Raw genomic sequence first — 13761 nt, forward strand, 5'->3', positions numbered from 1 at the left:
CTTGCCATTGAGAAGGGTAGACACAGGAAAACCTGGCTCCCTGTAGAGGAAAGGCTGTGTAACCACTGCAGCAGCAGCAGAACCTGAGACGGAGCTGCATTTTCTGACAAAATGTCAAAAATATAAAACAATTAAAGTGTCATTTCCCCAAATTTGAAACCCTTACTTAAGGTTTCAAAGACCTCTCTGATGACAATAGGCTACCCGTCCTGTTGGGGGAGGACGCAGCGAGCTGTGGGTTGGCAGCGCACTACATTGCCGCCTGCCATAAGATGAGGGACAGTGTCTGACAGACCAATCAACCTGCACATGTCCTCTGCTGTATGCTTATTGTTATTGTTCAATCCATGGTTATTTTGACCCTTGGTTATTGTTGTCACTGTTGTCCCGTTGACAATTTTGATTCTTATTATTTTCATATTGTAAATATCCAAAGTAAGCTTTGGCAATATGTACATTGTTACCTCGTGCCAATAAAGCAAATTGAATTGAATTGAATTGAGAAAGTGGGAGAGACAAGCTTTATAATAGCTACCCACAGTGCTCAGAAGTTAGCATGTCAGAAGCATAATAACATGTGAATATATAGTGTCTGCTGGTCTTTCATTTCCCACATCACCATTAATGCATTATTTTCCCTGCATAGAGATCAACATCCTTGCAAAAGCACTATGTGGTGGCACGAGTTGCCTGCACTCGGCATCAGTTTCTGTGGGTAGCATGTGTGTGTGTGTTGGTGTTGCGTGTGGCTGTGCGATCGCGTGCACATGAGTATGTGTGTGTGTGTGTGTGTATGTTTAAGTGTGTGTGCGTGTGCGTGTGTGTTTAGAGTTAATATTATTGACTGTGAGAGAGAGAAAAAGAAAGAGAGAGAGAGAAAAAGAGAAAGAGAAAGAGAGAGAGAGAGAGAGAGAGAGAGAGAGAGAGAGAGAGAGAGAGAGAGAGAAAGAGAAAGAGGGAGAGAGACAGAGAGAGAGAGAGATAAAGAGAGAGAGAGAGAGAGAGAGAGAGAGAGAGAGAGAGAGAGAGAGAGAGAGAGGGAGAGAGAGAGAGAGGGAGGGAGCCTGTCTGCCTGTACTGTGCTGAGCCTGAGGGCAAAGCCACTCAAGAACATCCCCTGCAACTCAAGTGACCTGCTTTCCGAATGGCCCTTTTTCCCATTACACAGAGTGGCATTTCATTTAGGGCCCGTCATTCATCTTTTCTTCTCCGGCCTGGATCCGCTCTCTCTTGGTGCCCCCCCCCCTCTCTTCCATCTCTCAGCTTCTCCCTCTCTCTCCCTTTTCATCTCTTTCTTTCTCTCTCCCTATATCGTCCTCTCCCACTCTCCCTTTCTCCCTCTACCTTTATTTCCCTCTCTCCATCTACCCTTCCCTTCCTCCTTCTTTCCATCTCCTCTCTTTGAAGGTTTCTCTTCCTCTGGACCCTCTCTCTCTCTCTATTTCTCTACCGCTCTCTCTCTCTCTCTCTCTATTTCTCTACTGCTCTCTCTCTCTCTCTCTCGATTTCTCTGCCTCTCTCTCTCTCTCTCTCTCTCTCTCTCTCTCTCTCTCTCTCTCTATTTCTCTACTGCTCTCTCTCTCTCTCTCTCTATTTCTCTACTGCTCTCTCTCTCTCTCTCTCTCTCTATTTCTCTACCTCTCTCTCTCTCTCTCTCAATGTGTGTTGACTTTTCTTGTCAATCTTAACCTGTTTCCCTGTCTGACAGAATATTCATCACTAGTTGCTTTTGGTGGAATTGTATTTTAAAGATACATTAGTATAGTGAATGTTGAGGCTGAGAGTAAATATGATTATGTCGGAGCCGAATGCCGTTTTTTCACTCTGAAAACCAGGACACATAAAACCAGCCTTGTTGTTACCTGGCAGTGAATTTATAACTGAGGAACATTTCCCAAGTTTTCATCAGAACACCAGTTCAGGCACAAATGTACATTTTAAACAATAAAAACACAGTATACAGTACATCAGAAGGATTAATAAAATCTAAATAAGATATGCCTTTTTTTGTTTTTGGTTTATTGATCACAACCCTTGTTTTAAAAGATATATTCAACAGATATTTACTTTCATATAAATATAACTTCCCCAAGAGGCAAAATTAAATTCTAATGATTTACAATATTCATGTTTACACAGACTTTCAAGTACAAAAACAAGCAAATTATGTATCTTCAGGGTTCTCTCCTTCTCTACCAGATGTCTCCCTCCCCCTCTCCCTCTCGTTTCTTACTCCCTCTGCCTCTCCCTGCCTCCTCTCTGTCTCTCTCTTTCTCTCTCTGTCTCTCTCTCTCTCTACCCTCGCTCTTTCTTTCTCTCTTTCTCTCTCTCTATATGTCTCTTTCTCCCCTCGCTCTCTCTCGTTCTCTCTCCCACTCTTTTCTTACTCTATATTCCTCTCTCTCTCTAATTCTCCCTCTTTCTTAATGCTGATTCTCTGTGAGGTTAAGCACTCTAAGGATTTGTACAGTTGTCCTTGAAGGAACACCTGTGAGAGGGAGAGGAAGGGAGGATGAGAATAAAAGGAGTGGAGGTTGAGAGAGCGAGTGATGATAAGAGATGGAGAAAGAGCCTGTGTGATTCTCTCATAGTCTTTGTTGTGCAGAGGGCATAGAGAAAAACAGAGAGAGAGAGAGATTGAGAAAATTGCGAGCGGTGCTTTCACACAAGGAGCGCTCAAAGACATGATAATGGCTAGAAGGTAGAACGTTAGAACCCTCAGGGTGGAACAGAGATAGAACAAACACTCTTAGGTTCATTCGTCCTCTGGCAACTGGTTGGACTGATTCAGGATATCTGAAATCTGAATAACCTACCTGTATACACTTTATTGGCAGGCCTATCCTCTCCTCCTCCTCTCCTCTGTCCTCTTCGCCAGCTCACCTCCTCTCCTCCTCCTCTCTTCCTCCTCCTCCTCCTGTCCTCTAGCCTCTCCTTTTCTCTCCTCCTCTCAGCTCACCTCCTCTCCTCTCCTCCTCCAGCTCTCCTCTGATCTGATCTGATCTGCATGCAGAGTGTATCGTCCAATCCCAGCCCATACATTTAGATAGAGATTGTGGCCTAGCTAATCTGACAGGGCTTTATGGATACACTCATTCATGTCACATTGGCCCTGCTGATTTTCCAGGGTTGCGCCCTAAATGGCGACCTATTCTCTATATAGTGCACTATTTCTGATCAGTGCCCATAGGGGCCTGGTGAAAAGTAGTGCACTATATAGGGAATAGGGTACCATTTGGGACAGAGTCCTATTCTCCATCTCTAACACTGCCACACGGTTAAAGACCGGGAAATGAACAAACGGACGTATCGCCATCAGAAAACCATTAATGTTTTTGAAGACCATTATTTTCCCCCTGTGTTGGCCTATCCATCACCTTTGATATTTATAGATCCCATTTAACTGGATGGCGATGGTTGTGATGATGGTGGATTGGAAGGTGCGTGTGTTTGTGTATGTGCTTGCGACCATGTGTGCACGTATTTGTGAAATGAGGGTGTGTGTGTGTGTCTCTCTGTGTGTGTGTGTGTGTGTGTGTGTGTGTGTGTGTGTGTGTGTGTGTGTGTGTGTGTGTGTGTGTGTGTGTGTGTGTGTGTGTGTGTGTGTGTGTGTGTGTGTGTGTGTGTGTCTGTGTGTGTGTCTGTGGGTGTTAAAAACAGGCTGTGCTCGGTCTAGTTGGGTAATGAATGAGATGAAAATCACTAATGAGAAAATGCATCAGTGGATTGTTTGACCCTAGAGGTGAGGTTATTATGCTCACCTGGTATAATAACCCAGTCGAATGATCACAATTTCCCCCTCAGTTACCGCATAATGATGACCAAGGTGAAATTACATCACCCGATATTCATATACTGTACTCAGCCATTTTACTATCCAGCTTTCTCAACAAGATAATACTAATAAATATAGAGATAGTAGATCTTATTTATATGGCACTTTCTATTACAGAGATGATCTCAAAGACGCTAGGAAACTCAATATGGTTCGTATCTTTTCATACCATCAATGTTGTATTAATTCAAATCAAATCAAACTTTATTTGTCACATGCACCGAATACAACATGGGCAGACCTTACCGTGGTATGCTTACTTACAAGCCCTTAACCACGGGAGTGTTCAAGAAAGAGTTAAGAAAATATTTACCAAATAAACTAAAGTAAAAAAAATAAAAAAATAACTAAAAAAGTAAAAAAGTTAAATAACAATAACAATAACGAGGCTATATACAAGGGGTATCGGTACCGAGTGCAGGGGAACAGGTTAGTTGAGGTAATTTGTACATGTAGTTAGGGGTGAAGTGACTATGCATAGATAATAAACAGTGAGTAGCAGCAGTGTACAAAACAAATGGAGGGGTGGAGGGGGGGTGTCAATGTAAATAGTCCGGTGGCCATGTTATTAATTGTTCAGCAGTCTTATGGCTTGGGGGTAGAAGCTGTTAAGGAGCTTTTTGACCCTAGTGGTAGCAGAGAAAACACTCTATGACTTGGGTGACTGGAGTCTCTGACAATTTTTGTGTCTTTCCTCTGATACCGCCTAGAATATAGGTCCTGGATGGCAGGATGCTTGACCCCAGTGATGTATTGGGCCGTACGCACTACCCTCTGTAGCGCCTTACGGTCAGATGCTGAGCAGTTGCCATACCAGGCGATGATGCAACCGGTCAGGATGCTCTCGATGGTGCAGCTGTAGAACCTTTGAAGAATCTGGGGACCCATGCCAAATCTTTTCAGTCTCCAGAGGGTGAAAAGGTGCTTTCGTACCCTCCTCACGACTGTACAGTGCCTTGCGAAAGTATTCGGCCCCCTTGAACTTTGCGACCTTTTGCCACATTTCAGGCTTCAAACATAAAGATATAAAACTGTATTTTTTTGTGAAGAATCAACAACAAGTGGGACACAATCATGAAGTGGAACGACATTTATTGGATATTTCAAACTTTTTTAACAAATCAAAAACTGAAAAACTGAAAAAATTATTCAGCCCCCTTAATTTAATACTTTGGAGACCAATAAACTTGAAACTCTTGACCCGCTCCACTACAGTCCCGTCGATGCTAATGGGGGCCTTTTCAGCCCTCCTTTTCCTGTAGTCCACGATCAGCTCCTTTGTCTTACTCACATTGGAGGAGAGGTTTCTGACCTCCTCCCTATAGGCTGTCTCATCGTTGTCGTTGATCAGGCCTACGTAATGATGGTGTTGGAGTCATGATTGTTTGTTGGTGATGTGGACCTGGTAGTCCGTCTGGTCCCGTGGCTTTGTGAATGTTGACCTGTTGAAAGGTCTTACAATGATGCATACAATGGCACCACACAGGCTGTCTCATTGTTGTCATTGATCAGGCCTACCACTATTGTGTCGTCAGCAAACTTAATGATGGTGTGGAGTCGTGTTTGGCCACGCAGTCCTGGGTGAACAAGGAGTACATGAGGGGACTAAGTACACACCCCTGAGGGGCCCCAGTGATGAGGATCAGCATGGCAGACGTGTTGTTGCCTACCTTCACCACCTGGGGTGGCCGTCAGGAAGTCCAGGACCCAGTTGCAGAGGGAGGTGTTTAGTCCCAGGGTCCTTAGCTTATTGATGAGCTTCGTGTGCACTATGGTGTTGAACGCTGAGCTGTAGTCAATGAATAGTATTCTCACGTAGGTGTTCCTTTTGTCCAGGTGGGAAAGGGCAGTGTGGAGTGCGATTGAGATTGAGATTGCGTCATCTCTGGATCTGTTGGGGCGGTCTGGGATAATGGTGTTGATGTGAGCCATGACCAGCCTTTCAAAGCACTTCATGGCTACCGACGTAAGTGGTCATTTTGGCAGGTTATCTTTGCTTTCTTGGGCACAGGGACTATGGTGGTCTGCTTGAAACATGTTGGTATTACAGACTCGGTCAGGGAGAGGTTGAAAATGTCAGTGAAGACACTTACCAGTTGGTCCCCGCATACTCTGAGTACACGTCCTGGTAATCTGTCTGGCCCCGCGGCTTTGTGAATGTTAACCTGTTTAAAGGTCTTACAATGATGCATACAATTATATTTAATAGATCACCTGGTCTCTATAATTAATGAACAGTTCGTGAATGAGATTGAATGTACATTGTGTTGTGTTCAGGTACCGTAGTGTGTGATATTGTCATGCAGAAGCTTTGTTTACCACTGTGTAGTGTCGTGTTAGTATTTTGATCATGTTCAGATCTCTAGCTGAGACACACACTGGGATGTGAATAATCTTTCCTCTGTAGTGAGCTCGAGTAACCTTCAGATGGAGAGAGAGGGGAATAGAGATACATGGAGAGATAGAGGGGGGAGAGATGGAGAGAGAGAGAGGATGGATAGAGAAAGAGAGAGAAGTGGAGGGAGAGAGAGGGTTAGAGAGGCAGAGACCGGGGGGTGGAGAAGGAAAGAGCGAGCCCAGTGCAGCGTGGGTACTTACCATATCTAGCCCGTTCAGCTGAGGACCAATCACCAACACAGGCTGGCCGCTGGGCATCTGTGCATTGCCTCCTGGGAAATAAATGAACAGATTAGACGTGCGTGTGTGTGTATTTGTGTTTGTGTTAGTGTGTGTTTGCATGAGTGTGTGCATAACCGCTGTGGACAAAAAATCTTGCCGCCCTGTTTGAGCAGTTCTGAGCTGTTTGTACAGCCAGGAAACCCTCTGCACTCACCAAATATACGTTCAGACTAGATTGCTTTGACCTGAGAGATGAGCTGCTGCTTTTCTACAGTGGCCTATGTGGCCCAAGTTATCTCGGACAGCCTTAGGGCTAAGCTCCAGTTCCAGGTCCCTCCACTACGGCCCAGCTGCTCATGGAGGTTCACCCAGATGCTATGGGAACACCCGGCATCCCAGCGCCCCATATCTCCTCTCTCTGCTTCCTCAGCCATTGTCCTCCCTGTTTACCCCCTCTCTGAGGTGGAGCTGGGCCCCATTCCCCCTCATTCTACTCAGCCTCCATCTTCCTTGTTCTCCCCCTCCCTGTTCCAGGCTGGATGAAGTTGTCATCCTGATTATGAATGGCTTCTATGATAGTGGTTTATTTTGAGCATATGAATGCAGGGGTGGGAGAGGTATAATTAAGGACACTCTATATTAAAACCTCTTGAGCCCCACGGTAACGCCAGCACGTTTTGGAAGACTTCAAGCCATGTGTGTGAGACACAGCCTGCTGGGTTGTTGCATTAGTCTGTGTGATTAACCAGGGCTGAGCTAAAGTGTTGTTTTTTCTGTGTGTGAGACAAGGGCGGATCCCGAAAACATTTGTAAAATCCGAACAGTTTGAGCGACAAACTATTATGGCCGTCTATGAAAAGCTGAGACTCTCGCGAACATGTAGCCTGCTCTATGACGCTCACAAGGTACACCACAGCCGTTAGAAGGTAAGGGGTTCTTCTACAGTACATAGAAGATCACAGGAAATCCCCGGACGTAGTGTCTATAATACTGTAATACGCTCACATAGTTGCTGTCTCAAACTCCACACAGTTGTCACTGACTAGCTGGATATTCATTACCCCACTGAGAAAACAACTTATGTACTCACAGCATTCTCATGAATACATTCTGCATCAGCTAATTGCTTGGCAGACGTGTGTCAATAAAACGTATGAATGCAGCTGTTTGTGTCAAACTGTGCTCTGCGTGTAGCCCTGGTTGTCCTGAAAAGAACATGGTGAAACACTTCAACGTGAAACTATGAGGGCAGAGCAAGCAGGCTCATGAAAGTAGTCCACTTCAGCTTCCTTTGCTGTGGGAAGCCTGGTTTCAATGGAGTTAAAGGTTTTGGGGCAAAGCGCCGTCGGGGAGAACAAACACATTTATCTTTCTGATCTCTCCCAACACTTTGCCAACAGCTAAACATCGAGCGAGCCTCCGCCGCCTTACCCTTCCAGAGAAGAAATTGCTGAGTTACTCTTACACTTGATCAGATTGGATAGAGAGAAGGACTGTGAGGTGTTTGTTGGGAAATGCTTCCCTCGCGAAGCCAAGCCCCGTGATTCACACCAGACTGGCTTTTTAACACCAGAGCAAAACTAAAAACAGACACACTCACGACACCGGCTGACACACACCCACACAACAACAACAACATCAGCAGTAAAAGATCAGAGAGTCAACAAAAGCTTCTAGAACCACAATGCCCTTGTTCTGATGATGATACAGACAGGAAGCGTTTAAAGGCCGTTCCATCATCCTCCCTCCCCCTCTCTTACACAAATAACCTTCTGCCTCATGATCTTTTCTGAGAATAATGGGAAACATGAAGCATCTATGACAGGGGTATTCAACTCTTACCCAACAAGATCCAGAGTCTGCTAGGTTTTCTGTTCTACCTGATAATTCATTGACTGCACCAGGTGTCCCAGGTCTAAATCCCTGGTTAGGAGGGAACGCTGAAAAAATGCAGTTGAACTGGCTTCGAGGTCCAGAATTGAGTTTGCGGGATCAATGAGATCAATGAATGAAAGAGATCTTTGATGCTGACTTGTGAATATCCCTCTGTCTAGTCGTGTGTGTGTGTGTGTGTGTGTGTGTGTGTGTGTGTGTGTCTGTGTGTGTGTGTGTGTGTGTGTGTGTGTGTGTGTGTCTGGTTGTATGTCCGGCCGTAGAGGTCAGTGCATAATCATCATTTGTGACGATCAGTCTAGCAGCAGGGGGACAGTTGAGAGACACGGGGTCCTTCATTCCTCAGAGCTCTCTGACTCTGTCTCTAACGTCTCCCACTTTAAACCATCACCCTTCAGCTGGTTTCCTATCTGTTGGGATTCTTGGCAGATTGGAGTGTTTGAATAGCATCTGAAGTGTTGCTGTCCAAGGAGCATGGAAAACTGTGCCAGCTAGTTTGGAGTGCCAGATCTCTCGAGAGGGCCTGAACATCTTTGCCTCGGGCAAACTGTTTTCCTTCTCCTGCCGCCCTCTCTCCTCCCCCTCTCCTCCCTCTCTCTTTGGTCTTTTACGTGCTTCCCACTGAGCCTGTGAGTATGTGCGCATCAATGTGTGTGTGTTTGTGTGTGGGCTTGTCTGTTTGTTTCAGCCTCTCTCTCTCTCTCTCTCTGTGTATGTGTGTGTGTGTGTGTGTGTGTGTGTGTGTGTGTGTGTGTGTGTGTGTGTGTGTGTGTGTGTGTACAGTAGAGCAGTGGTTCCCAACCTTTTTTCAACGGTGGCACACCTTGATGGGATATTCAATTCGAATCTTCCCTCCATCTGATCCATACTGCAAATCATTTATTTTACGTGACAAGATTTATTACAGATGAAATAGGCTTTATTTGAACTATTGTCATCGTTACCCATGATTGTTAGTTTGTGTGTACTTTGCTTGTGATGCGCGCACCTCATATAATACAATTGTAACAACAGCCTGAGTTCACTGGGCTTGAAACAACGATACAGATGTAACCATGTGCCATTCCATGTATTATCCAAGCGTCACTGGGGCTCCCAAGTCAAAACTCCCTGTGCGTTTAACAGGTTACGTTTACAAGTGAGTCTTTCCAAAAATCAGGACTAGGAAAAGTTTTGCGGAACACCTGAGTGTTCCTGAAGGCACACCAGTTGGGAACAGATGGGCCGTAGTCTGCAGTATCCATTTCAGCAGGCTAGAAGGGCCTCCGTCCCAGACCCAGACCACCACAGATGGGCCTAATGGACGTCAGCTATTCTGACTGCTGCGTCACAGCCAGGGGCCGTCCCATCCACCCTGTCCTGCTGGTGTTGGAGTGAGTGAGTGAGTGAGGTGAGTGAGTGAATGAGTGAGTGAGTGAGTGAGTGAGTGAGTGAGTGAGTGAGTGAGTGAGTGAGTGAGTGAGTGTGTGTGTGTGTGTGTGTGTGTGTGTGTGTGTGTGTGTGTGTGTGTGTGTGTGTGTGTGTGTGTGTCTGTGTCTGTTTCTCTGTGTCTGTGCCTGTCCCTGTGTGTGAGTATGTGTAAGAATTCTATTTAGTCTCGTTATCAGAGAGCCAGAGATGACTTCCCTGTTGGCAGAAACCTCAGTGAGATGCTTTCGACTTTACAGTGAGGATCAGACACACAGGTCTTACCTCCTTCTGTGCCTCTCTCTGGCAGGCCGGACCTTTTCTTTGATTTATCACAAGGCTAAAGAGGAGGTTTGTTTGCAGCTATTTGATGATTGTTGATGTTACTAAATGTTGGTGGCATAACGTTATCGTAAGGCCAAGCATTAAAACGCCCGACTCAATTAATCGTGCTGTTAGAAATTCCAATCTGGTGTGCTATTGGGGCTAAGACTCTCCAACACTGCTGTCCATGGTGCTGAAATACTGCACACACTGTTGGTTCTCAGACGGGTACTGTCCATGGTTCTGAATCACATAGCAGCTGGTGGCTTTCAAAGTGGAACTATCCATGGCACTGATGCATTGGTGGTGCCTCTGATTGGAACTCTCCGTGGTCCTGAAATAGAGAAATGCCTTTTGGAGTGTATGAATCCACCCAGTCACAGATGGGAAACTATTGCTAGAGTGGCACAGCTTCTTTTCCTACACACAGGGCCATCTCAAGGCTGTTGAAGTGGTGTTGGAGTGTACTTCCTGGTGTGGGTGTGCTGTGCTTTCCACTGAATGGGGACTGGTGTTATGAGTGTGATGATAGTTTGACCTGGCATAAATCCTCTTTCACTGATCTACCCTAGACCATCTGCTCCATCTATCTATCTATCTCATCCCACACACACACACACACACACACACACACACACACACACACACACACACACACACACACACACACACACACACACACACACACACACACACACACACACATCAGATTATGCTTTGTAGTGTGCTGCTGTCCAGTGGTTTCACAGCAAATCATTTCAGGTCAATAGTCAGCATGAGCACTATCTCACCTTCTCTAACTCATCTAACCCCACATCCCCCTTCTTCTGCCCCACATCCCCTTCTCCCATCCAGATGGTAAGATTTTAGAGGCATTAAAAACTCAGTTGACATGAGGTTTGAGATTGTAACCCACCCTATGCTGTGCATGCCTGTAATCCCTGGAAAATGGTAGCGTTTTGTATTTTTCTCCATAATCCCTCCTTGGTGCAGTGGAACACCGGTCCTGTCTGACTTCCAAACTATAGTAGTTTTAACAGGAAGATGTAATGATAACTGGAACACTCAGGTTTTATGGGTATTTCTGGTGGTGCCGGTGGTGAGGTATTTTCGGTCACATTTTGTATATGTGGGACAAACAGCAGAACTGACTCCTTCTCTTGGCAGCAGGGTTGGGCTCAATTCAGAATTCTGGAATTGACTCCCATTCAACTCATGAGTTTAAATTCAAATTGAATTGGCCACACCCCACAGGATGCAGTTGAGTTTAAGTCACAGGAAGTGGAATTGAATTCAGTGCAATTCAAAGACATTCCACTCCGTCATAGAACTTGGGTTTCGTTGAATCTGACAGGTCACACTTCCAGATACCAAGAATATATCACTTTTCTCTGGAAACAATGTTCATCAACTCTTTTAATGGTGCTTAGAAGACGCAATTATATTTCCACCAACCATTTAATCAGGACATTCATACTAAAAAGTGCTAATTTGATAATAAAATATGTGTTAAATATTTCACTCATCACTGGATAGTGCAGGAGGAGAGTGAAAGGATAGATAACATCAGGAGCACATTAGATATTTTGGCAGAGAGTTCTGAGAAGCTCTCAAATGTTAGACCACCAAAACCAGTGACGTAAGTGTGAGAATCTGTTACAAAACCACTCCCTCCCTCCCTCTCTTTCCCTCCCTCTCTCAATTCCTCCCTCATTTTTTCTCCATCGCTCCCTTTTTCTCGCTCGCTCGCTCCTTCCTTCTACCTCCCTCTACCTTGTTTTTCCCCATTTCTCTATCTTTCTCCCTATTCCTCCATCCCTCCTTGCTATAGCAGTGGGTGTACTAAGCAGGGATTAGGCTGTGATTGGAGTGCTGACGTGATAGAGAGCTCTTCTCTTCATCTGGGGCCTCTTATCCCCTGCAGTCCCCCAGAGAGGCTCTCTAGGCCAGGGCTACACTCTGAGAGAGAGGACAGCCTCTCTACCTCTCCCTCTGGGTTTCCAAGGACTACCCTGGAAATGGTCTCTCTCTCTCTCTCTCTCTCTCTCTCTCTCTCTCTCTCCCTCCCTCTCTCTCTCCCCCTTCCTCTATCTCTTTAGCTCCCCCCCCCCTCTCTCTCTCTCTCTCTCATTCTATCACCCTCTCAGCTTTATCCCTACTGGCTTTATAGTTTGTCCTCTATATATTTTTCATCCCCAGTCAGTCATGGACTGTTAGATATATACAGTCTCTCTCTACATGAAGTGGCTATCCTCCAGACAAAGCCCTCTCTTAGTATCTCTGCCCTTCGGTCTTCCTCTGGGTGTCTCCCTATCAACCCCCCCTCTCTATATCTCCCTCCCTCTCTCTCTGTCTGCCTCACTGACTACCTGCTGTGCTGTAATGAGTCTTAAAGGGTCATTGAAAGTCAGAAGGGGATTACTAGTGGCACCAGTGTTAATAAACGATGAACTCCAGAGTCTTCCCATTCAGTAGACGGGCCCGTCTGTGAATATTCAAGGAACATTTCACTGTGTTTGATGGTGGCAGCCCAAAATAAAGAATTAAAAAATGTTTCTTTGATCACATACGCTTGTAACGCTACACGCCAACCCGCAAAGTTGCTACTTGCTAACATAAATGTTTACAAATGATTGAGTGGCCAGATGTCATGCCAGAGTCGTTGCTGCTGGCACCACGCTGTGCTCTCGTCCTACAGTCACTACCTACCACATCCCAAATCTTAATTGCGTTTCCACGTGTTCCAAATGGCAACCTATTCCCTACAGAGGGCACCCTATTCCCTACAGAGGGCACCCTATTCCCTAAAGAGGGCACCCTATTCCCTACAAAGCGAAATAGGGTGCTATTTGGAACACAATCCATTGGTCCCCATCCAGTTACGGCGCTGCTCTGACAGTGATTAACACATCAAAGGGAGATCTGGGGCACGTGGTACACTCAGCATATTGTGTAGCTTTATCCTACCTGCTAGCCTGCTCCCATTCAGACGGAGAGTCGGCTTTGAAGTCAAACTGCTGAGGAGAGAGGGAGAGAAAGAGAGACGGCGAAGGAAAGAGATGGAAGGGTGGATAGAGAAAGATGTGGTACAGAAAGGTTAATGGAGAGAGAATTAGAGAGAGAGTGTGCATCGGAATGAAAGATGGAGTGAACAAAAGGCAGCTGGAGAGAATGAGGATCAGAAAGAGAGCGATGGAGTTGCCCACCGGGGCTAATGAGATTTTTCATAGCGACGCTTGCTTCAAGTTTGTTGATTAGCTAATATTTGATTTTCTCTCGTTCCGGCCCTCCTCCGTGGCATTCTGCCCTGCTTCTGTTTGTTCTGGGAAACGCCTGTGATCACTTCGGTAGCCATGATTAACACACACACCCACACTACACTGACAGGAAGGAAGAAAGGCATTCCCCTGTACTCTGCTTATACACACACTGTCATGATCCTTCATTCATTCAGCACCTTTCCAGATGTTCAAAGCACTGTAAGGGGGAAACTCATCTCATCCACCACCAATGTGTAGCACCCACTTGGGTGATTCATAGCAACCATTTTGTGCCAGAACACTCACAACACATCAGCTGGAGAGGAGTGATATGTGCCAAATAGGAATGAGGCGGGTGATTAGGTGGCCATGATTGAAATGGGGCCAGCTTGAGAATGTAGCCATGATACTGTGGTTAACACC

This window comes from Oncorhynchus clarkii, chromosome 8 (genome assembly GCF_045791955.1).
Source record: "Oncorhynchus clarkii lewisi isolate Uvic-CL-2024 chromosome 8, UVic_Ocla_1.0, whole genome shotgun sequence".
NCBI lineage: Eukaryota > Metazoa > Chordata > Actinopteri > Salmoniformes > Salmonidae > Oncorhynchus > Oncorhynchus clarkii.